Consider the following 27,142-nt stretch of genomic DNA (forward strand, 5'->3'; position numbering starts at 1 on the left):
TTCTCCACACCCTCTCCAGCATTTATTGTCTGTAGACTTTTTGGTGATGGCCATTCTGACTGGTGTGAGGTGATACCTCACTATAGTTATGATTTGCATTTCTCTAATGATTAGTGATATTGAGCATCCTTTCATGTGTTTGCTGGCAATCTGTGTATCTTCTTTGGAGAAATGTCTATTTAAGTCTTCTGCCCATTTTTGGATTGGGTTGTTTTTGTTTTTTTGATATTGAGCTGCATGATCTGCTTGTATATTTTGGAGATTAATCCTTTGTCAGTTGCTTCATTTGCAAATATTTTCTCCCATTCTGAGGGTTGCCTTTTCGTCTTGTTTATGGTTTCCTTTGCTGTGCAAAAGCTTTTAAGTTTTGTTAGGTCCCATTTGTTTATTTTTGTTTTTATTTCCATTTCTCTAAGAGGTGGGTCAAAAAGGATCTTGCTGTGATTTATGTCATAGAGTGTTCTGCCTGTGTTTTCCTCTATGAGTTTTATAGTGTCTGGTCTTACCTTTAGGTCTTTAATCCATTTTAGTTTATTCTTGTGCATGGTGTTAGAGAGTGTTCTAATTTCATTCTTTTACATGTAGCTGTCCAGTTTTCCCAGCACCACTTACTGAAGAGACTGTCTTTTCTCCATTGTATATCCTTGCCTCCATTATCCAAGATAAGGTGACCATAGGTGTGTGGGTTTATCTCTGGGCTTTCTATCCTGTTCCATTGATCTATATTTCTGTTTTTGTCCCAGTACCATACTGTCTTGATTACTGTAGCTTTGTAATATAGTCTGAAATCAGGGAGCCTGATTCCTCCAGCTCCATTTTTCTTTCTCAAGATTGTAAAAGCATTATATTAAAGATTTTTAAAATATGGAAAACATGGAACTATAAAGAAAAAGGCCCTCTGTAATTAGCTGGACTGCAAAGTATACCCGTATTGGCATGTCTATGAGTTCAGTATAACTGGAGATGAAAAACAGCAGTGGAGGAGTGTGGGAGGGATGAGAGAGAGGCAGAGAGGCGGGGCTGGGGTTATGGGATGTTGGGGATTACCCAGCATCCTTAGCTGCAGGTGGCCAGTTGGTCAGCTGTGGGCAACAACCAGCCTATGGATCTGCTGAGCCGTAGTTCAGGACCTGATGCTTGTCCACATGGGGCCAGGTATTACTACTGGCCTCAAGCGAGTGGCTAGTTGGAAGTGCCCGGAGTACCACCACTGACTGCATTGCTCTCACTGACCAACTGCAGCCAGCTCTTGGAGAGAAGAGATAGACGGCAAGGAACCATGAGCACCCTGCATCTGACTCAAAGGGCCCTTAAACACCAGTGAGCCATTTCTTAGACCCTCAGAGAGCAGAGACTTACCTGCAGTTGTCAGACAAATCATTGACATTGAGCTATATGTGATACTCTGAGCTGGATACCTAAGCCTTATAGATCTCCCTTCCTGTGTCTTTTGTTTTTTAATTTGATGTCATAACCACAGAGTCAAAATTAAATGAGGGATTGGTAGGACTTTAAATGAACAAAGACCATTAAAGCTTTGCCTTTAATAGAAGGAAGGAAGGGTTCTTTCTTCCACCCTGCAGAAAGCTAGTCTCTTTCTGGTGAATGAAGTAACTATGCCAATCGTGAATAACGTCGCTTTATCCTACCAAAGCAGTGACAGGCACCCAGAGGACCTGGTAGAAGATGGTCAAGCCAGACTGTGATGGCTTCAACAAAGTGGGTGGGAGAGGTAGTAAGTGGTGACCATTGGTGTGTGTCACGGAGGATTTGTTCCAGCACACACACGAATGTATGTATTTCAGGCATTTCAGGCCTTGAAGATCTACACTGTAAGTTCCCAAGGTGAAGGTTGACAAAATACAGAAAAAGGCCTGTGTAAAGATACAGAAGGATGCAGAAAAGATGTGACTGTCATTCACACTTCTCTAAAAATGCACAGCAGTGACAAGCTTCCTTCATTCTGGTTCCCAAATGACAGAAGTCTATACCTAACTACAGAGGCCAATATCAGCGCCATTCCTGTCCTTCCAACCAGCAATATGGCGCCTCCTCATAACCAAACCATAAGCACTCATGGACCATCTTCCAAATTATCGTCACAACCATATGACACCATTCATATTGTCTCGTTCCAGGCATCGCTGCCTCCCACCAGGACTCAAATAATGGTCCCCCAACCCATCTCTTGATGACTACACTTGATTTCTTAAAATCAATTCTACATGGGAGCAGCCAGAGAGATCTTTTTAAGACATAATTTATATCCTATTACTTTTATATTTAAAACCCTCCAGTGGTTCCCACAAAAGCTTGGAATAAAACCCAAACACGTTACCCCATGGCTAAAAAGCACACCATGACCTGGCCCCTGCCTCCTCATCTTCACTCTCCCCATTGACCACAATGCTGCAGCCTCCTGGGGCCCTGTTCTGTTCCCAAACATGCCCAGCTCCTTTTCACTCTTTTTTTTTTTTTTTAATTTATTTATTTATTTATTTATTTTTGGCTGTGTGGGGTCTTAGTTTGTGTGAGAGGGCTTTCTCTAGTTGTGGCAAGCGGGGGCCACTCTTCATCGCGGTGCACGGGCCTCTCACCGTCGCGGCCTCTCTTGTTGCGGAGCACAGGCTCCAGACGCGCAGGCTCAGTAATTGTGGCTCACGGGCCCAGCTGCTCCGCGGCATGTGGGATCTTCCCAGACCAGGGCTCGAACCCGTGTCCCCTGCATTGGCAGGCGGACTCTCAACCACTGCGCCACCAGGGAAGCCCCCTCCTTTTCACTCTTTAATACTGTTTTCATGCTGTGGTCTCAGGACCACAGAAGGACATGAGAGGGATGCTGGGTACAACACAAGCAGTTATGATCCTGCCCTAGAAAGAGATGTATGGTGCAAATTTTGAACTGTCGTGTAGTACAGAAATTACTAAGAAGAAAGTTAGCAACTAACTTTAGGAGGGGAGGGGGATGAGATGGACATGCAGCAGAATTTCATCTGGAAAATCAGGAGATAAAGACAAGAGCAGTTAGAGGATTTGGTTCAAGATGGCGAAGTAGAAGGACGTGTGCTCACTCACTGCTGTGAGAGCACCGGAATCACAATTAACTTCTAAACAATCATCAACAGGAAGACACTGGAACTCACCAAAAATGATGCCCCACATCCAAAGAGAAAAGATGCAATGAGATGGTAGGAGGGGCACAATCACAATAAAATCAAATCCCATAATCGGTGGGTGGGTGACTCACAAACTGGAGAGCAATTATACCACAAAAGTCCACTCATTGGAGTGAAGGTTCTGAGCCCGACATCAGGCTTCCCAACCTGGGGGGTCTGGCAATGGGAGGAGGAATTCCTAGAGAATCAGACTTCGAAGGCTAGCAGGATTTGATTGTAGGACTTCGACAGGACTGGGGGAAACAGAGACTCCACTGTGAGGGCACACACAAAGTAATGTGTGCATAAGGAACCAGGGGGTAGGAGCAGTGAATCCATAGGAGACTGAACCAGACCTACGTGCTAGTGTTGGAGGGTCTCCTGCACAGGCAGGGGGCGGGGTGGCTGTGGCTCACTGTGGGGACAAGGACACTAGCATCAGAAGTTCTGGGAAGTACTACTTGGTATGAGCCCTCCCAGAGTCAACCATTAGCCCAACCAAAGAGCCTGTAGGCTCCAGTGCTGGGTCGCCTCAGACCAAACAACCAACAGGGAGGCAACTCAGCCCCACACATCAGCAGACAAGTGGATTACAGTTTTACTGAGCTCTGCCCACCATAACAACACCCAGCTCTACCCACCACCAGTCCCTCCCATCAGGAAGCTTGCACAAGCCTCTTAGATAGCCTCATCCACCAGAGGGCAGGCAGCAGAAGCAAGAAGAACTACAATTCTGCAGCCTGTGGAATGAAAACCACATTCACAGAAAGACAGACAAAATGAAAAGGCAGAGGACTATGTACCAGATGAAGGAACAAGATAAAACCCCAGAAAAACAACTAAATGAAGTGGAGATAGGCAACATTCTGGAAAAAGCATTCAGAATAATGATAGTGAAAATGATCCAGGACCTTGGAAAAAGAATGGAGGCAAAGATCGAGAAGATGCAAGAAATGTTTAACAAAGACCTAGAAGAATTAAAGAACAAACACCTAGAAGAATTAAAGAACAAACAAACAGAGATGAACAATACAATAACTGAAATGAAAACTACACTACAAGGAATCAATAGCAGAATAACTGAGGCAGAAGAACGGATAAGTGACCTGGAAGACAGAATGGTGGAATTCACTGCTATGGAACAGAAAAAAGAAAAAAGAATGAAAAGAAATGAAGACAGACTAAAAGACCTCTGGGACAATATTAAACACAACAACATTCGCCTTATAGGGGTCCCAGAAGGAGAAGAGAGAGAGAAAGGACCTGAGAATATATTTGAAGAGATTATAGTCGAAAACTTCCCTAACATGGCAAAGGAAATAGCCACCCAAGTCCAGGAACAACAGAGAGTCCCAGGCAGGATAAATCCAAGGAGAAACATGCTGAGACACATAGTAATCAAACTGACAAAAATTAAAGACAAAGAAAAATTATTAAAAGCAACAAGGGAAAAACGACAAATAACATACAAGGGAACTCCCATACGGTTAACAGCTGATTTCTCAGCAGAAACTCTACAAGCCAGAAGGGAGTGGCATGATATATTTAAAGTGATGAAAGGGAAGAACTTACAACCAAGATTACTCTACCCAGCAAGGATCTCATTCAGATTCAATGGAGAAATCAAAAGCTTTACAGACAAGCCAAAGCTAAGAAAATGCAGCACCACCAAACCAGCTCTGCAACAAATGCTAAAGGAACTTCTCTAAGTGGGAAACACAAGAGAAGAAACGGACCTACAAAAACAAACCCAAAACAATTAAGAAAATGGTCATAGGAACATACATATCAATAATTACCTTAAACGTGAATGGATTAAATGCTCGAACCAAAAGACACAGGCTCATTGAATGGATACAAAAACAAGACCCATATATATGCTGTCTACAAGAGACCCACTTCAGACCTAGGGACACATACAGACTGAAAGTGAGGGGATGGAAAAAGATATTCCATGCAAATGGAAATCAAAAGAAAGCTGGAATAGCAATACTCACATCAGAAAAAATAGACTTTAAAATAAAGAATGTTACAAGAGACAAGGAAGGATACTACATAATGATCAAGGGATCAATCCAAGAAGAAGATATAACAATTATGAATATATATGCACCCAACATAGGAGCACCTCAACACATAAGGCAAATGCTAACAGCTATAAAAGAGGAAATCAACAGTAACACAATAATAGTGGGGGACTTTAACATCTCACTTACACCAATGGACAGATCATCCAGACAGAAAATTAATGAAGAAACACAAGCTCTAAATGACACAACAGACCAGATACATTTAATTGATATTTATAGGACATTCCATCCAAAAACAGCAGATTACACTTTCTTCTCAAGTGCACATGGAACATTCTCCAGGATAGATCTTATCTTGGGACACAAATCAAGCCTCGGCAAATTTAAGAAAATTGAAATCATATCAACCATCTTTTCCGACCACAACACTATTGAGATTAGAAATCAATTACAGGGAAAAAAACCTTAGAAACACAAGCACATGGAGGGTAAACAATACGTTACTAAATAACCAAGAGATCACTGGAGAAATCAAAGAGGAAATCAAAAAATGCCTAGAGACAAATGACAATGAAAACATGATGATCCAAAACCTATGGGATGCAACAAAAGCAGTTCTAAGAGGGAAGGTTATAGCAATACAATTCTACCTCAAGAAACAAGAAAAATCTCAAATAAACAATCTAACCTTACACCTAAAGGAACTAGAGAAAGAAGAACAAACAAAACCCAAAGTTAGTAGAAGGAAATAAATCATAAAGATCAGAGCAAAAATAAATGAAATAGAAAGAAAGAAAACAATAGCAAAGATCAATAAAACTAAAAGCTGGTTCTTTGAGAAGATAAACAAAATTGATAAACCTTTAGCCAGTCATCAAGAAAAAGACGGAGAGGACTCAATAAAATCAGAAATGAAAAAGGACAAGTTACAACGGACACCACAGAAATACAAAGCATCATGAGAGACTACCACAGGCAGCTCTATGCCAATAAAATGGACAACCTGGAGGAAATGGACAAATTCTTAGAAAGGTATAACCTTCCAAGACTGAACCAGGAAGAAATAGAAAATATGAACAGACCAATCACAAGTACTGACATTGAAACTGTGATTTAAAATCTTCCAACAAACAAAAGTCCAGGACCAGATGGCTTCACAGGTGAATTCTGTCAAACATTTAGAGAAGAGCTAACACCCATCCTTCTCAAACTCTTCCAAAAATTGCAGAGGAAGGAACACTCCCAAACACATTCTACAAGGCCACCATCACCCTGATACCAAAACCAGACAAAGATATCATGAAAAAAGAAAATTGCAGACCAGTATCACTGACGAATATAGATGCAAAAATCCTCAACAAAATACTAGCAAACAGAATCTTACAACACAGTAAAAGGATCATACACCATGATCAAGTGGGATTTATCCCAGGGACGCAAGGATTCTTCAATATATGCAAATCAATCAATCTGATACACCATATTAACAAACTGAAGAATAAAATCTACATGATCATCTCAATAGATGCAGAAAAAGCTTTTGACAAAATTCAACACCCATTTATGATTAAAAACTCTCCAGAAAGTGGGCATAGAGGGAACCTACCTCAACACAATAAAGGCCATATACAACAAACCCACAGCAAACATCATTCTCAATGGTGAAAAACTGAAAGCATTTCCTCTAAGATCAGGAAAAAGACAAGGATGTCCACTCTCGCCACTATTTTCAATATAGTTTTGGAAGTCCTAGCCACGGCAATCAGGGAAGAAAAAGAAAGGAATACAAATTGGAAAAGAAGAAGTAAAACTGTCACTGTTTGCAGATGACATGAAACTATACATAGAGAATCCTAAAGATGCCACCAGAACACTACTAGAGCTAATCAATGAATTTGGTTAAAGTTGCAGGATACAAAATTAATGCACAGAAATCTCTTGCATTCCTATACACCAACAATGAAAAATCAGAAAGAGAAATAAGGAAATAATCTCATTCACCACTGCAACAAAAAGAATAAAATATCTAGGAATAAACCTACCTAAGGAGGTAAAAGACCTGTACTCAGAAAACTATAAGACACTGATGAAAGAAATCAAAGATGACACAAACAGATAGAGTGATATACCATGTTCTTGTATTGGAAGAATCAATATTGTGAAAATGACTATACTACCTAAAGCAATCTACAGTTTCAATGCAATCCCTATCAAATTACCAATGGCATTTTTTACAGAACTAGAACAAAAAATCCTAAAATTTGTATGGAGACACAAAAGACCCCAAATAGCCAAAGCCATCTTGAGGGAAAAAAAGGAGTTGGAGGAATCAGACTCCCTGACTTCAGACTATACTACAAAGCTACAGTAATCAAGATAATATGGTACTGGCACAAAAACAGATATATAGATCAATGGAACAGGAGAGAAAGCCCAGAGATAAACACATGCACCTATGGTCAACTAATCTATGACAAAGGAGGCAAGCATATACAGTGGAGAAAAGACAGTCTCTTCAATAAGTGGTGCTAGGAAAACTGGACAGCTACATGTAAAAGAATGAAATTAGAACACTCCCTAGCACCATACACAAAAATAAACTCAAGATGAATTAAAAACCTAAATGTAAGACCAGACACTATAAAACTCTTAGAGGAAAACATAGGAAGAACACCCTTTGACATAAATCACAACAAGATCTTTTTTGACCCACCTCCTAGAGTAATGGAAATAAAAACAAAAGTAAACAAATGGGACCTAATGAAACTTAAAAGCTTTTGCATAGCAAAGAAACTATAAACAAGACGAAAAGACAACCCTCAGAATGGGAGAAAATATCTGCAAATGAATCAACGGACAAAGGATTAATCTCCAAAATATATAAACAGCTCATGCAGCTCAATATTAAAAAAACAAACAACCCAATCAAAAAATGGGCAGAAGACCTAAATAGACATTTCTCCAAAGAAGACATACAGATGGCCAAGAGGCACATGAAGAGATGCTCAACATCACTAATTACTAGAGAAATGCAAATCAAAACTACAGTGAGGTATCACCTCGCACCAGTTAGAATGGACATCATCAGAAAATCTACAAACAACAAATGCTGGAGAGGGTGTGGAGAAAAGAGAACCCTCTTGCACTGTTGGTGGGAATGTAAATTGATACAGCCACTATGGAGAATAGCATGGAGGTTCCTTAAAAAACTAAAAATAGAACTACCATATGACCCAGCAATCCCACTACTGGGCATATACCTAGAGAAAACCATAAGTCAAAAAGACACATGCACCCCAATGTTCATTGCAGCATGATTTACAATAGCCAGGTCATGGAAGCAACCTAAATGCCCATCAACAGACAAATGGATAAAGAAGTTGTGGTACATATATACAATGGAATATTACTCAGCCATAAAAAGGAATGAAATTTGGGTCATTTGTAGAGACGTGGGTGGACTTTAGAGACTGTCATACAGAGTGAAGTAAGTCAGAAAGAGAAAAACAAATATCGTATATTAATGCATATATGTGGAATCTGGAAAAATAGTACAGATGAACTGGTTTGCAAGGCAGAAATAGAGACACAGATGTAGAGAACGAGCGTATAGACACCAAGGGGGGAAAGTGGGGTGGGGGTGGGGTGGGATGAACTGGGAGATTGGGATTGACATATATACACTAATATGTATAAAACAGATAACTAATAAGAACCTGCTGTATAAATAAAATTACATTAAAATTTTTAAAAAAAGCAGTTAAAACTGAATTACATAAAGGAGAGGAGGACCTAACAGAATAGCATTAAAGTCACCCCTAGAACCAATTAGGGAGATGAACAAATGTCTTAGGGGAGCTAAAGAAATGTAAAATCCAGCTAAGCAGAGAAGGAGTTAGCTACAATCTTAGTGGGGGTTACAAACAAAATCGGAACCATTAGGTCAAGATGTCTCTTGAACCCAAGGACTGTGCATTGTGAAATCAGCCCCATTTGGAGAGTCCAGACCAGAGCTGACCGTAGATGGAGACAGTAAGGAAAAGGATGGCCCCTGTGCGTTCATCACTGGTATGAGAATTACCCTGGATGCCCAGGTCTTGTAAGACAGCCGAAAATCTCTCTGCCAGAAACAACCTTGGTCCTCTGAGCACCAGATCTAATTCATTTGGGTCAATAACTGCAATTAGCTAGAGATAATAAAGCTCTTCCCTTAGTGGGATGAGTCTTGTAACCCAGAAAGAGATGGAGCCAAATAAGGAGATGGTGCTACAATGACAGAGATCTGAGCCCTGGGATTGTCACTTGGCATCTGGGTTAGGCTGACCTGAGCGTGTCTGTGTGCAAAGAAGGTGTCACGATGGAGAAAGTGTGGTGCATGAGAGCAATTATCAGACTTAGGATTCCAATTAAAACGTTTAGTTGAGAAATTGATTTTTTTTAATGAATTTTAAGTTGAAAGACAGGGTTAAGGCAACACACATTGCGATATTTGACAGGGCTTGAGAATCACTATAATTTCTTAGTTTAATTCTTACAAGGAAACAAACACAAAAGATAATTTCAGATAGTCCTCCCTGTGTGTAATAGCCACTCTAGGATATCAAAATGTACTTACACTACTGCACTGTACACTTAAAAATGGTTACAATGGTAAGTTTTATGTTATGTTTATTTTACCAAAATTTAAAAATAGTTAAAATTGTAAATTTTATGCATTGTATATTTTACCACAATTTAAAAATATATTAAAACTTCTGGAAAAACTCTAATAAGAGAAAAAAAAAAAAAAAACCTCAGCCCTAGTGGCCCACCATCACTTTGCATTGGCTGTTCCCTCTGACCCTGTGCCCTTCCATGGCCACTCCGTCCCATTAGTCAGGTCTCCACTCAGAAATCACCTGCTCAGACCTTGTGCCTCTTTCCCTCCCTTATTCTTCATCTTAGCACTTACCTCTACTCAACAACACACACATCTACTGGTTACCTCCCCACCTAGAAGGTGATCCCATGGGATCAAGGCTTCGTCCCTGGAGCCTCCTGTGGTCCCCCCAGGGTTCCTGCATGCTCCGTTACAACATATTTATCATTACCTGAAATGATATTCTTTTTTGGTTCCCTTTGGAGACCATAAACTCCCTGAGAATCAGGACTTTGTCTTGTTAATCACTGAATCCTTAGCACTTAAACATTTCCTGGCACAAATGAACTAACTTGCTTAAAGCTTTTCCCCTAACATCAATTATATCTTTCAAGTGAGATTTAGCTTCTCCCTAAGCAATAATAACCAGAACAGCATGGGCTAAATGTGTTAGTTCCTCTTCTTCCTAATGCCCGTTAAAGTAAATGCATAGTTATTAAAATAAAAATTTTTATCTCAAAAATGTGCTATCGAAAATCACCTTGTGCTCTGCAGTGGTCTGAATTCCAATCTGGGAAAACACAATGGAGCAGTTGCCCTGCTGAAGGGCCCCTCCTTCCCCTGCTCCCTCAGCCAGACTGCCATGGGTGGAACTAGGCTGACCCTCTTCTGAATTTCAGTCTTGCTTCTCCAACTAGCATTCAGCACCTTCGACAGTTCCCTGCAATAGGCATCAACAGATCTGAAACAGAACTCCTTTCTCCTGCCAAAGCCCCTATCCAAGTCTAATTCCTTAGGTCAGTGGTTCTGCACCAGGTGACTCTCTCCCCAGGGAACATTTGACAACGTCTGGAGACATTGTTTATTGTCACACCCCTGGGGATGCTTCTGGCATCTAGTGCATAGAAGTCAGGGACGCTGTTAAACATCCTACAATACACAAGACAGTTCCCTAATCCAGCCCAAAATATCCCTCATGTCAGAGTTGAGAAACCCCAGTTTAGGTCAATGAGACCTTGGTCCTTCAGACTAAAAACCCTTGCTTTTATCCCAATGTCTCTCATCTGCCCTTAAACAGATGCTGATCCTTTACAAAACAGGGAAACAACACCTTCAAAACATTTTGAAAACTCAGAATCCTTAGAAATATTTATAACTCCTAGCAAGTTAAAGACCATTTTAAAATAAATTATTTGACTCTAAAAACTTTAAGGTACTGAAGAATTTATAATTGTGATATTCAATTCATAAGTAAAATAATTGCTTCAAAAACAGATGTTATGGGACTTGCTGATCTCTTAGGGAATCACAGAGGTTTTATTGTCTCTTTGGAGAACATTCTCGTATAACAAAAAAGATATAAGTAAAATTGTGCCTCGGGATACATATGTCTTTCAAAGACATATGGGACAATTGAGAAAGCTCTAGACTGAGGCTTAGTGCTTTTAAAGCAGTCTGACCATGAGAAATGGTGTCAGATGAAATAAAGTGCATGTGCTAGTGAGTGAAGCCTGCCAGATGGAGAAGATGACTTGACACCTTTAAGGAAATGCATTGAACCAAATCATTCATTCAATGGGTGCATTACCGGATTACCTTTGGTCTAATGTAGCCCGGGAGTATTTAATTTTACACTATTTTGTATTTAAGTATAAAATACGATTAAAATTTAGCAGTGTATATAAAGAGAAAAAATAGCTATGTTTCCCTGTGAATATCAGAATGGTTTGGAGAAAACCACATGCTAGTGGTGTCTCTTGATTGATAGCAATATAACAAAAAAACAATATCCCTCAACACCCCCAAGTCACTATGTACTGGCTGTACTCTTCAAATGAAGGTAAACCTTCCAGAGTTCAATGGCAAATTATGTGAAGTGTAAACAAAGTTGGCTAAATGAGTCAAGGCAATCGATCAGTTGTTTTTCTAAACATTCTCTGAAACAATTGTTTTTGTGTACGATCTTTACTTTATGATTTCTCTCCTGAAACAAAAAGTCACTTTAACTCTGTGAGGCAGAATCTAATTGTTTCTTTGCATAGCTGTCCTGAAAGCTTCCAAGGTGGGAATTGCGGTGAGAGCTATTTTTAATATTCCTGGTCTTTTAATAGCCTGGCCTGTGCAGTGAGGAGAAGCGCTGGATTTGTACTGAAAGCCTGATGCCACCGACAGAGCCCACCAGCCTCGGCTCTCACCCTGGGGGGATCAGAGCAGACGGCGGGGGCCTCAGCTGCTGCTGTAGAGATGAAGTGCCTAATATTAGCACACTGAAGCAAGCAATAAACAGCCAGAATCTGTGCGCCATCAGGACATTCAATCTCAGAGGAATCCAATTTTAAAGTAGGAAGGCAGAAATTATTTAACAGAAAAAATTTAAAAACCTAGTAAGATCTGCTGGCAGGGGAAAAACAAACACATGTGAGCAAATGCAAACATCATTTTAAAACCAAAGGCAAAAAAAGGAAGATATACGAGGCCCATCTGCAGAAGGCAATCAATAAAATATAATTAAAATGGGAATATGCGATAGAAAAGCATGAAAGAAAGCTGACATTCAGCAGCATTAGAAAAATTAACCTCGAGGTTAGGAGAAAAAGAAACAAGTAACCACATCTAATAAGCACAGAGGCAAGAGGCACGGTGGAAAGGACCGTGGTTTGGAGAGTCAGAGGTCTGGGATGGTGAAGCAATGATCAGCTGAGCGAGAGCATCAGTGGATTGACTTTGACCTTCATTCCCCTCATGGGTGAAATGATCACACCTGGCCCCCAAGAGCGTTGTAATGAATGAGATCAACCCCGAACGGCAGGAGCCATTTCTTTCAAGTGCACCCTTGAATCCATAATAGCTTGCACCACGCCTGGCGCATTGTAGGTGGCTCGATATTTTTGAATGAATAACTTAGGATTTTAACACTGCCAAGCATTATGCCAATACTGTTTGATCTCTCAGTTTTTAACAGGCAGTAGAGAGCAGTGGTTCTCCAAGTGTGGTCCCCAGAGCACCACCTGGAAACTTACCATAAATGCAAATTCACCAGCATCATCCCAGACCTACAGAATCAGAGACTCGGGGGGTGGGCCCCAGCAATTTGAGCTTTAAGAAGCCCTCCAGGTGATTCTGACACAAGGTCCATGCTACAGTTTGAGAACCACTGATCTGGAAAACCAGCAGCAAACATTTTCTTTTAATATTAATATTATTCATTTAAGAGTTACACATCTCATGCAGGTAACAAAGGAAAAAGATCAGAGCATGAAAGTCAAATACAATATCACATCAAAAAGCCTTTATTGGCTGCATGTTGACACATGTTTTTTCTTTTCATGAGTGGGAGAGCCCCTAGGCTCAATTACTGTACCTGTCACTGCACAGCTTCCAGATCTACTTTCCTATTCTTTAAGAGCATGTGTTGGTGATTTCTGTCCCCAGCCCCAAGCACAGAGCCAGGGACACTGTGGGTACTCATTACAAAGTAATTAATGACTGCATAAGCACCATGCATTGCTATTTTTAAATAACCTCTTTCATTCCATTTCCCTAGAACCCAAATAAGAAGTATTAATTGAGATATTAATACAGGCCAGACTATATATGACACCTGTGTCTCCTAATCTAGTGATTACAATGGGGGAGAGATTTCAAGAAAGATCCTTTCATTAAGTATGTTCTGAGAAATTGAAATCAGAAGGGAGAAGACATTAAATTAATCAAAAACTTATACCATGGGGCAGACAAGGTAAGGAATTACCTTAAAGATATTTATCAGTTGAATTCTAAGCTTGTGTAATAACCCAAACTATACAGGAGGTGTTCATTCGTTCTTTCAGAAAGAAATTTTGGGGGAGTGAACATTCACAACTGGAGAATCTCAAAGATGTTTAGAAACAGTTCCTGCCTGCATGGAGCTTACTCCAGATGAGGAGAGAAGACAGACTCATAGGAAACAATTAAACACAGTGGGAGCAAAAGCCAGGAAATAGTACCAAGTCAGGCACATTCGGTGTCAGGCGAGGCTGGATTGCCTGGAGCGGGCGGGGGGAAGGCTGGGGCCAGGGCAAGCCGTGACAGCCTCAAATCCACGTGCTGAGGAGCCGGGGTCACCAGCGCGGTGCCTTTGAAGGTTTCTGAACAGAGCGCAGCCATGCCGAAGGAGGGCTGTAGCGTGGTCCCTTCTTGTTTGCTTTAACTTAGGGGAGAGCTGAAGACTTTCCTCTCTTCTCCTTGGAAACAGGTGCCTCTGGTCTGGACAGAATGCGGGCCAAAGGGGCAGGCTAGACGGGGCGTAGGAGGATGGGCACAGCCTCTGGGAGAGACAGAGAACTGAAGCTCAGATCCTTCTCATCAGCTTCCTCTTACTTGTGTTTAGAAGCTACAAACCAGTGCCCTTTATGCATCACCTATTCTGAGCCAGGCGTATGTATGTGTGGATGCAGATGTGCGCTTGTGTGTGTATAAGTGTGTGTGTGCATGTGTATCTATACATGTTTGCATGTGTGTGTATATGTTTGCACATGCATGTGTACGTGTGTGCGTGTTCTCTTCCACCCCTACAAGGGCGATACCATTATTCCATTTTACAGACAAGAAAACTTGGGCTCAGAGAAACTCAATCGGTGAGTGACTCTGCCTGGTGTTAAACCCAGGACCGCAGACCCCAAACCCCACACTCGTTACTCCTCACATGTCTTTTCTCGCCTCTTCATGCGGCTTGTTTGGAAAGACCGTGAGAGCCAGGCCAGCCTTGAGGCAGGGAACGTGGCAGGGAGCCGCTCAGGCCCAGCTCTCCTGGGTCTTAGAAGAGAAGGAAAGGATGTCCTAAGGGTCCCACATGGTCCAAGTTGGCTTCCCAGAGAGGGAGCCCACAGACGGGACTGAGGCCACATCTCCGGCCACAGGAAGTAGTGGAAGTGCTCCGTGCAGGGCCTCTGACTCTTGGCTCCACAAAAACAACAACAATAAGAGCCGCTGACATTCACTGAGCACTCACTGTGCACCAGGGACCCTTCTAAGCACACCACATACATCACTTAACCACTGCATTGTGGGGCTGCGGATTCTGTCACCCACCCCGATTTACAGAGAGAAAGCTGAGACCCAGTGATGTTAGTTTCCCCAAAGTCACACAGAGAATGGCTAGTGGGAGCAGCTTTGCCCTTGGCTCGGCTGGGCTCCAGTCCTGGGCTTCTGGAATATTGCACTGCAGTCGTAAGCAAGGCAGCGTGGATGGTGCTGAGTGACCGGCTTACCACAATCATTCAGGCAGCAGACGACAAGGCTTGAATCAGGGCACTGGCGATGGAAGAGGAAGCAGAGTGCAGGGGCAGATGCGGAATCATCATAAACAGAGCAAACCTGGAGACCGTCCAGAAATAAGCAAGACGGGGGAGTCAGCAGGCAGGACTGAGCTTCCAGCCTGAGAGATGAGGGCAGTGACGGCACAGCTGATAGAAACAGGAGCCAGTCGAAGAGAGCTAGGCTTGAAAGCATGTGTGGGAGGCAGAGGGAGGGGAGTTTGGGGTTGAGTCTTAGGAGGGGCTGAGGGTTAGCACAGCATCACGCTGAGCCCAGTGAAAGTGCTGGGGCTGAGGGGACCCGGGAGGCTGAAAGAAAGGGTCTGGAAGCCGTTCACTTAGAGGTGACAGCTCAGAATGAGTGACTGCTGGCCCAGGCAGGGAAAGGCAGCTGAAGGGGGTAAGGACTGAGCTCTAGAGATGGAACCGGGCACAGAAGGTGGGAGGAGGGCTGGAGAGGTCCAAGGAGAACGGACACAGGGCAGTGCTCTGTAAGCCAGGCGAGAAGGGCTGCTAGAGAGACAAGGACTAAGAAAAAGCCCTGGAAATCAGTGAGAAGGACACCACCAATGACACTGGAGAAGCAGATTCATGATATGAAGAGAAAGAAAGTTTAAATAAGTGGGTAGAAAATTACTGATTGGACAAAGAGCAGTGATGAAGAAGAGGAGGAAGAGGAGGAGGAGGAGGAAGGGGAGGAGGAGGAGGAGGAAGGGGAGGAGGAGGAGGAAGGGGAGGAGGAGGAGGAAGGGGAGGAGGAGGAGGAAGGGGAGGAGGAGGAAGGGGAGGAGGAGGAGGAGGAAGGGGGGAGGAGGGGGAGGAGGAAGGGGAGGAGGAGGAGGAGGAGGAAGGGGAGGAGGAGGAGGAGGAAGGGGAGGAGGAGGAGGGGGAGGAGGAAGAGGAGGAGGAGGAGGAAGGGGAGGAGGTGGAGGAGGAGGAGGAAGGGGAGGTGGAGGAGGAAGAGGAAGGGGAGGGGGAGGAAGAGGAGGAGGAGGAAGGGGAGGAGGAGGAAGGGGAGGAAGGGGAGAAGGAGGGGGAGGAGGAGGAGGAGGAAGGAGAGGAGGAGGAGGAAGGGGAGGAGGAAAGGGAAGGGAAAGCGGGCAGACAGAGCAGCAGCAAGGACTTACAAAATCATTGCTTGTTTGAGGGACTGGTTTTTTTTTATTTTAGATTTTTTTTTTTGGTGTGGACCATTTTAAACTCTTTATTGAATTGGTTACCATATTGTTTCTGTTTTATGTCTCGGTTTTTTGGCCATGAGACACGTGGGATCCCAGCTCCCCAACCAGGGATAGAACACGAACCCCCTGCATGGGAAGGTAAAGTCCCAACCACTGGGCCGCCAGGGAAGCCCATGAGGGACTGGTTTTAACTGAGACCTCCAACCCTTGCAGACGGGAGGCTGGGTAGGAGATGGGGGACAGGGAGTGGGGGATGGCAGGGAGAGGAAGACCGAAAAGTTTGGAAGCATAAGATCCCGGAGGAGAAGGACGGGCATAAGAGGGTGGGTTCCCAGCAGCATTACTGACAACAGCCAAAGGCAGAAACAACCCACATTCTGTCAATGGATGAAGGATAAACAAAATGTGGTGTCTCCATGCAATGGAATATTATTCGGGCATAAAAAGGAGTGAAATACTGACACATGCTCAACATGGATGAGCCTTGAAAACACGATGCTGAGGGAAAGAAGCCAGTCACAAAAGGCCACATATCATATTTTTCAACTTATGTGAAATGTCCAGCACAGGCAAATCTATAGAGACAGAAAGTAGATAGGTGGTTACCTAGGCTGCAGTGTGTGTGTGGGTGGCAGGTTCAGAGTGCCAGCTAAAGGGCAAAGGGCTGCTGTTGGGTGATGACCATGCTCTAGAATTGACTGTGGTGACAGTTGACACAACTCTGTGAATATATTTTAAAAACCATGGACTTGTACATTTCGATGGTATGTGGATCATATCTCAATAAAACCGCTATTTTAAAAAAAGCTTTGGCATCATCCACAACTACCCACTCCCACTCCCACCTCACATTCAATCCACCAGAAGTGTCATCAGCAATCCCTTCAAATACACCCTGAATCCCAAACTCACCACTTCCAGTACCATGGCGGTCAAGCCGGCACTCTCTCTTGCCCGGAGAGTAAATGGCCTCCTGACTGGTTTCCCAATTTTCCTTCCCTATGTGTATTCTCCTTCAAGAGGAAAATCAGATGGCCCACCCCAGTTCACATCCTCCGATGGCTTCCTGTCACTCTTGGGCTAAAATCCCTGTCCCCCCAGCATGGTCTGGTCCCAGCCAAGCCTCATCACTGGTTCTCTTAGGCTCTGTGCCCTTCACACACTCCTGGCATATTCATGCCTCAGGACCTCTGCATGTGCTATTCCCTCTGCCATTCACATTGTTCACAAGCTCATTTTATTCATTTTAGTCAGGTCTCTACACAAGCATTTGCCCTTCAGATAGGCCTCACCTAATCCCCCTGTCTACAATCATACGCCCAGTTCTTTATCTCTTTCCTGTATTTTCTTTCTCTTCCTAGCATCTATCACCATGATGCGTTCCCTTGACCACACACTCACACACACACACACACACACACACACACACACCAAAGAACACACATGTGCATATTGTTGACTCATCTCCTCACTAACACACCACCTCTATGAACACAGGGTCTTTGCTATTTCACAGTGGGGTTCTTAGCACTTAGAAAATACCTAGCACATAGTGGACACTTGACAAATGACTGTTGAATAAATGAGTGATCCTCACAAGCCCTTATTTTAAAGATGAGGAAACCCAAGAGAGGTACGGAGGGCAATTCAAGGTCGCACAGTTAGTAAGTAGAAGAGACTGGATCCAAGGCTGGCCACACTACAGTTCTGTTTTGTCCCCTGGACTCAACTGGCACTCTCTCTGCATCACGGTCCATGAGTCATAGCCCGTCAGAGACGCCCATACCTCCCGCTCTACTCATAACTAGTGGAAAATTCACGGACCATAAGAATGTTGCAGTAAACACACTTTGACCCAAAGATGGACACAGAGTGAAGAAGCCTGACTTTCCCCGTGAGCTTATAGACCTTGGTCACATCGTCCACCCTCATGGAGTCATCATTACCCACCCCCCACTTCACGTACAGAGGCAGTTCCGAGGTTCCTTCCATTCTGAAACTGAACTAACCCACTTCTTCAAACCTGCACTCATCTGTCAATGGACTCACCCCTTGAGCTGAGTGAGACTGGGTGTAGGGACTCAGCAAATTCTACTCGGGATTCACCTCCAGGAGGAGTTGACCCATTTCTAACTCACGCTCAAAGGCACCTTGATGCTGATTTGAGCCACACCCAGTGTTTAAAAGAGTAAAGCTGGGATGGGCACACACGCTGCACTCCCCTCACCTCGGAAATGATGAGTTTTAAAAACAGGCTGAAATCAACAATTAGTTGGAACAATGAAGTGCTCTGAAGCTGAGAAGTGCTTCGTATGATACATAATATTTTGGCAGTGGTGGTTCTGAACATGCATCACAGCTCTTCTTTTCAGAAAAAGTAATAGCTCCTTGGAGGAAAAATTACACTCCTGAAATTAGAAGGCTTTTATAAAATAAATCCTGATTAAAGAAGTTAAATTCCAGGTCTACTGTGAGCAAAGCACAAGGCGTGGCACTGACAGGGGATGGAGAAATAAAGAGTCACGTAACACAGCAGTGCCGCCCTCAGGCCAGCCCCAATCTGATGTGGGAGGGGAAAAAAGTACGTGTGCTACAGGGAGAAGCCTGGGGAGAGAAGGCAGAGAGGAGAGTTAAGGGAATCCTGTCCTCCATATACATCTGGATGCCTCGGATAGAATTTCATCATATTCTATTCATTCATTTATTCAACAAATCTTTATTGAGCACCTACTATGTGCCATGGCTAAGTACTGGAGACATGTGTCAACAGAATTGGAGCTTGTTTTCTCATTTAATACTCATAACCAGCCGTGACGAGGGCTGTTGCCAAGTCCCTGCAAAGTCAAAGAAGCGGGCCCAGAGAGGTTGTGTAACTTGCCTAAGGAGCCCAGCTAGAAAATGGTAAGGATGGAAGCAGGATTGAGACTGCTGGCTCCAGAGGCTGTGGTCAAGTGGGACGGGTAGTGGTCTAGACGGGACCAGGTCTTCTGACTCTGGCACTTGGGGCTCATGTAACCTCAGGCAGCAAGCAGAGTCTCCAGGAAGTTCATTCTGAACCGGACAGTATGATAGTGGGGTGATGGGAAATAGCCCACATTTGAGTTCTCATTGTGTGAGATTTATCCTTGTGATCAGGGCATTCTGACTCCAGAGCCTGTGCTATTAAATTGTATGTTATAATTTAAAAAAATAAAATAAAAGAGACCTTTCTAATTCTGTTCTGCACACTAACTGTGCCACTAACGTTACCTTTAGAGCAGTCTGTATTTGCCACTCACTGATTCTCACATCCTGCCCATCCGTATCCGGTCACCTGGTCACTGCCAACCAGCGTCGCTTGGGAAGCTTCTAGGCCACGTGGAAACCGAGCGGCTATGACTCTCTCCACATATGGTGTTGCCCTTCAGTGTGTCTGGTAACTCCCAGCCACCCTCCCTTGCTTCTGTCCCCGTATGAAGTCTTTTAGGGAGACCTCAAAGTTTTTGAGACACCCTTATCACATCAGTGTAAACAGGAGGCCACCAATGGTTTGGACAAACCTGTTGCCGAAGTCAATGCCTCCTCTTAGATTCTCCAGCAGTATTTGGTGATATTGACAACCCCCTTCTTTTTGAAAGTATTGCCAAAAATTTCAAGAAAACTATCAATCACCCTTGATAAAAATTTCCTCCCAAAACAGAAATTGGATTGACCATAATCTATAATTCATCTTACATGGTACAACACATGTATATGATACATCAGTGTTTTACTATTTAAAAAAAAATCACCTCCTGCTTCCAAGAAATTGTAATAAAAATCAAAATGGAAACTACAGCAGAGAGTTTATTACTTAATTCACTCAACATCCAACACACCATATTCATACATTTCTGGATTACCGATGACTCAAAAATCCTCTTTGTACTGGCATTTGACGCAGAAATTAAAGCAAAACATCAACATATTAGCAAATCTGGAGCAGAAGTTTCTTTGCTGAAAATAATATTTTTCCTTACCAAGAAACGTTCTCTTCCCAGGAGAAATGAGTGTTGCATCAGGACAACGTCTCTGTGAAGACTTGTGGAAGTTTTGTTCTCTGGTGACAAGAACCTGGCTTGGATTCATTCATTCATCAAACAAGATCATGTCTCATGACCAGACTCGCAAACATGAAAGCACAGCGATAAATTTTCAACAGGAAGCACACTTCCCACTGCTAGAGAGTTCTTATGCACATATCTGGAGCTTCAGAGGTCAATTAATTGATGTTAATTAACCTGGAAACAGTTTTTCTCACAAAGGAAATGTAGTTTTCCTATGGAAACATAAGCTTTTCAAGGACATTCAAAACTAAGCGAAATAGAAAACGCCTCTTTTCAAGCATCCAGTCCCCGCTTTGGGGCAAAATGGCCTAATATTTCTCCTCTTAAGAAGAGTCCTGTTTGATATGAGAAAGTTGAAAGCATGACATGGTCCTGAATCACATGTTTGTACCAGGAGGGTCCTCAGCTCACAGTGCGGCTACACACACAGGAAAAGAGTGTAATAAAATGATCAAGAACATGGGCTTGGGAGCCCGGCAGAGGACCTGGGTTCAAACCTCGGCCCCAACAGTTATGGGCATGTGCACCTGGCATGGCGGAGACCATGAGAATGCTCGCCACACTGACTCCTCTTCCCAGGCAAAACCTCTAAGGACCAAGGGACCAAATTCTGGCAAACGGCATGTGGCGGAAGTGACATAACGCCACGTCCAGGCACTGCTCTCAGAGCGTCACACAAGACCCTCCAGATCCCTGAGTTACCACCTGGAGGCCAAGTGCCTTCATCCAACTATGACACAGCAGAAATTTAACCTCTGCTTGGAAGCCACTGAGATTTGGGGGTTGGTGTGTGACTACAGTCGACTGTCCCTCTAATATTCCTGGCCAAGTTACAAAATCCCCTGTGCCTCAGATTTCTCATCTACAAAAATGGTATAATTAAGAGTGTTTAACTAGGAGCTTGTTCTAAAGAGCAGCCTTGGAAAGCACTTAGCACAGCCCTGGCACGTGGTTACACTGAATAAACACTAGCTATTAGCGTGTGCACGCGTCTGTGTGTTTGTGTGCATGTGTGTGTGTACTACAGTAAAAAAGCAGGTGGAGAGGGACTTCCCTGGCGGTCTAGTGGTTTAGGACCCCGGGCTTCCACTGCAGGGGGTGCGGGTTTGATCCCTGGTCTGGGAACTAAGATCCCACATGCTGTGGGGTGCGGCCACAGAAAAAAAAATGTTAAGAAGAAAATAAAAGCAGATGGAGAGATAGAGCTAGATGCTAAAAGGGGAAAGAGGGCTGTTCCCACAGGACGTGGGAACTGATAAAGTAGAAACCAGCCTAAGAGAACTGCAGGAACAAGTCAGGAGGTAGCTGAGCAAAGAGACAGTTAGGTACCAGATTTCCTAGATCTCTTCTACCTCTGCTTGGGATGTTCTAGAACATGAGGAAAAATGGAGGCTATGGGGGAGGGAATCCCACAGCCCCGGTTCCAGGAAAGGCCAGCGAAGTTGCTACTGGGAGTCAGAAACAGGATGGCTGAGAGACCCCAGCCGATGTGAGGCCACCTTTGGATAAAGTAGAAGGTGAGAGAGATGAAGACAGAGCTACAGATTCAAGGAGAGCAGAAAAGATTTTAAATAGCTGCTGTGGTTCTCTAGCTGCTTTACATTTCTATTAAACAAGAGAGAATTTCTTTTATGTGCTAGGGTTTTCTCACAGGTAGACAACTGTATGCAAACTCTAGGCCATTCAAGAACCGGAAAACAGCCTGATGTAAATGTCAGTGGAGATTATGTAAAGTTGTTTAAACTGTGCCCAGTGTACAAAGGTATGTATCTCTAAAATAAAACTGTATGTTATTTCATGAAAACTGGATAGATTTAAACCTGTAATATTCAGGAAATTGAAGAACAACTGTTAGAAAGTCATTTATTAAAACAATAACACTTACAAATGTGGTGTTATAAAATAGTTTTGTTGTTTTAATAGAAGAAATAAAAGGTGATCACTTTGTAAATCAAGATCTGTTTGCCGTATCTCAGCTTCCAGCACAATTCTAATGAATTTACTGGAAATCACCAAACTGCCCCTGAGTCTAATTATCAAAATCCAATTCTTAGAGCGCAACTCTCTGTTCCTGAAGCTAACTGAAAGTCAAAGTACTATTTTTATTGTTATTGTTGTTATTAGAAGAACCAAGGAGAATGCTGTATGTCTATATGTGCCACCTGGAAACACCCAGAAAAAGCCATGATGTGCTATCCACGTGGAAGATATTAAATCATCTTAGATGACAGAGGTGAAGTTCTTCTCCCCACTAATAAGCAAAAAATAATTTACAGTGCTTCTGGAAATTTCAAATCAATGGTTAAACATTGACAGTGCAGAAATGCCTAAAATGAGAATAAGCACAGTTAAAAATGTATAAAGTATCCAGTCATTCCAAATTCTATCAGCAGCTTTCTAGAGAAGGGGGCACAGTGTAAAGGTTTCATATACTATGTATTTATAGAAATGGAGTATTTTTGAAGAAGAGAAATAAAGTTATAGTAAAAGATAAAATATCCCAATTTCAAACCATATATACAAAAATCAAATTCATATTAATTAAATACTTGGCTGAAAATCAACACTTTTAAATGCCTGGTAGAAAATATACTTGAATATCTTTTAGATCTTTAGGAAGGAAAATATTTTCTTAAAGAGGATATAAAATGTAGTAACTAGAAAAGCAGAGTTTGCAAAATATAATTAGAATGCCCATTCATCAAAAGATCCCTCAAAGTTTGGGGATTAATATATACACATTCCTATATATAAAATAGATAACCAGCAAGGACCTACTGTAGAGCACAGGGAACTCTACTCAATATTTTATAATAACCTATAAGGAAAAAGAATCTGAAAAAGAATATATATCTGAATCACTGTGCTATACACCTGAAAGTAACACAACATTGTAAATCAACTATACTTCAATTTAAAAAACAAAAAAAGATCCCTCAAAGTGAAAAGACAAATTACATACTTGGTGAAAATATCTTCAATTCATACAGTTGACAATGACAAATGATTAGAACAAAAAAGAAACAGAGAACTCTTGCAAACCAATGAGAAGAGTACACACACACACACACACAAATTTGGACAAGAGATAGGAAAACAATGACCATAGGAAGAGGAGCCCAGCATCATTAGTGAACCACAAAATACAGAGACCACAATGAGGTACCTTTTCTACACCCATTCAGTTAGCAAAAATTAAAACTTCTGATACTACAAAATATTGAAGAAAATCTGAATCCATAAGATCGCTTACGCATTTCATGTGGGAGTATATATTGGTGCAACCACCGTGGAAAACAGTTTGGCAAGACCGACTATAACTGATCAGTCATACATGTTATGTTCCAGCAATTCCACTCCTAGGTACGACCTAAAACAACCCCTCGCACATAAACAATGGAAGGCATACAAGAATGTGCTTATCTGTGCCTGTCCACAGGAGAAGAGAGCAATGAAATTTTATACAGCAATCCAAACCCAACCACGTAGATGCACCTCAGCAAGACGGGATCAAGTGAAGAAAGTAAGCACCAGACAATTACATGTGTGATAACGTAACATGATTCACGCATGATACTGTTTTTATAAATTGGAGCACAGTTCAAAGATAAAATCTTATGTAAAAAACATGTAAATGCTAAGAGCATATAAAGAGGAAAACAAAGGACGGATCAACTCAAGATTCAGGGTGACTGTTAGCTCTGGATGGGAAGGGAGACCGAGGGATGGGCTGAGGAGGAGACTATATGGTTAGTCATCAGGCTGGACTTCTGGTTTTGGTGGTGGCTCCCCCGGTGATTACTGCATATTAAAGTAGCTAAGTATGGGGGCTTCCCTGGTGGCGCCGTGGTTGAGAGTCTGCCTGCCGATGCAGGGGACACGGGTTCGAGCCCTGGTCTGGGGAGATCCCACATGCCACGGAGCAACTGGGCCCGTGAGCCACAACTACTGAGCCTGCGCGTCTGGAGCCTGTGCTCCGCAACAGGAGAGGCCGCGATAGTGAGAGGCCCGCGCACCGCGATGAGGAGTGGACCCCGCTTGCCGCAACTGGAGAAAGCCCTCGCACAGAAACGAAGACCCAACACAGCCGAAAATAAATAAATAAATAAATAAATAAATAATTTAAAATAGCTAAGTAAATATATAAAAGCACGCTACGGACAAGATGAGAGTATCACGAACCAAGCATTATGGTCATTCCAATTCTGTGCACCTGAGTTCCTTTAAAAATAGAGAAGTCTCCTCTGAGAACAGACCTGGATAAAATATCAAACAAATCATTTCAGTCCAAACAGTGACAAGCTCCACCTACCAGCCCTGATTGAGACTATTTATAGAAGGATCTTTATTCGTCCTAGCATCACTTATAAAAGAGAAATAAAATTGAAACTCTCTTAAAGACCCATCAATAGAGGAGTGGTTTAAAACATCAGGCCACGTTCATACTCTTTCATTAATTCATCTCATCAACACATTGTCTGAGCGACCCGGATTCGTCAGACACGGTGGGACACAATGTTGAACGGAACTGATTCAGGTCCTGCTCTCACAGGGTTGACTCTGGCGGGGAAGACAGGCAGGAATCAAAGAATCACACGTGTACACGTCCACTGCGAACAGATGAGGGCTGTGAAGGAAAGGAATGCCCAGCTGTAAAAGAGGAAAAGGGAAGGAGACCTAGACTGAAGCATTCAGCTGAGACTTCCCAAGGAAAGGGGGCATTTAACAAGGTCCAAAATAGAAACCAGGCAAAAGGGAGGCAGCAGGGAGAGCTGTCCAGGCACAGAGACGGGGAGGTGGTCCTGCAGCAGCTCAAGCAGGCAGGGAGATGAAAGGCCAAGGTAGCTGGTCCCAGAGCAAGGTGAGCAGTGGGGTGAGATGGGGCTGGAAAGGCGGATGAGCGACCGATCACGGAGGAGAATGAGGCTGAGGATTCTGGTCTTCATCCCAAGAGCGACGGGAAGAGGGGATTAAGTGGGAAAGCAACTACATCAGATCTGCTCTGGAAAATAATCACCCAGGAGAATGGACAGTCTGGGGGCATTGACATAACGAAAGCCAGGGCTCACTTTGGCGTGATCACTCTGGTTCCAGGGCACAGCACAGTCAAGAGGAGACAGAGAAAGAGTGAGAGGTTATCTCAGTTACACAGACAAGGGGCAAAGGCAGCTAGCCTGGGAGCAGTGGCAGTGGGGCTGCAGAGAACGGGAGTGGATTTGTGAAGTCTTTAGGTGGTAACATGGAGAACACTTGGAGGCAGAAAGGACAGAGGGTGGGGGGCACTTAGGGTGACTTGTAGATGTCTGGCTTGTAGAAATAGATGGAACACCAGAAGCTGAGCTGTGTGGAGCTGGGGGTGTGATGAGCTCAGTTTTGGAATGACTGAGCTTAAGGTGGCCTGGAACATCTGAATGGAGATGGCAAGTAGGCAGTAGTCTCACCTGGAGATACAAATTTAGGAGATGTGCTATGAAATTGTTAAAATGAATAAGGTAGCCCCATATGTACTGACACGGAAGGATATTTATGATCTACTGGTAAATATACACTGAAAAAAGTAAGTTGTAGAGCCGTATTTATACTATAATCACTTTTTAAAAATATATAGAAAAGTACTCAATCATCTGATCTGCAAGGGAAACACACACACACACACACACACACACACACACACACACGTCTGGAAAAAATATACCAAACTATTAACCTACCCTTATTATAGAGTTTGGGCTGGGATAGATGAGTGAAGGACTTTCACTTTTTTGTTTATGAATTTCTGCATGGATGGGCCTTGCTTCTTACAATGAGCACTTAATCACCCCAACTCCCACTTCACTCCATCCCTCTCTCCATCCCCAGCTCCGACATCACCCTGAATCCCTGTGCAGTGGCAGATGTTGGCAACAGGATGAGATGGAAAAAGAAAGATGATGTCAGTTTTCCACGTTATTGATGATAAAAAAAGGAGTAATTTGGTGTTTGCTTTTAAGCTGCATCAAAACAGCTGTATCAAAATGTTCACCAATTAAATGCCATTCCTGCTCCTTGAGGGTTTATAACCGAGTTGGCTGAGCAGTAAGTCAATACGGTGATTGCCAGCGAATAGAAGTCTGTTGTCCACTGCCCTCTCCTAAGAGTCACCCTTTGTGCTCCGAGGATCTGAAAGTCTCATGTAGGATCAATGAATCCCCCATACTAACCAAGGAATATTAAAGACTTGCCCCATTGTGCAGGATGGTGTTCCACGAACTTGGACTAATGAACATACATGAACACAAGGAAATGAACACAAATGAGAGGATTGGGTGGCATTACCTAACAGCCTGCACAGTTTAGCCTAAATTCTTCTTAAGTTACTTAGCATAATCACTCAGCACAGCGCCAGCCCACACTCAGTACATATTTGCAGAACTGTCTTTGAAACATCCAGGCCTCTATTTGACCAGGAATATCATTACTCCAGAACAAAAATGGTGGAATGCTAAGACAGAAGCATCCTAATGGCAGAAAGCCAGCCAAAGAACGTGATGTTTATCCCC

General features: G+C 43.0%; 1 protein-coding gene across 1 annotated transcript in view; it reads right to left on the reverse strand.

Annotated features, from left to right (window-relative positions):
* Positions 1–27,142, reverse strand: part of DNER (delta/notch like EGF repeat containing) — a 326,762-nt gene that overhangs the window by 103,277 nt on the left and 196,343 nt on the right. The window lies entirely within an intron of this gene.

This window comes from Balaenoptera acutorostrata, chromosome 8 (genome assembly GCF_949987535.1).
Source record: "Balaenoptera acutorostrata chromosome 8, mBalAcu1.1, whole genome shotgun sequence".
Classification (NCBI taxonomy): Eukaryota; Metazoa; Chordata; class Mammalia; order Artiodactyla; family Balaenopteridae; genus Balaenoptera; species Balaenoptera acutorostrata.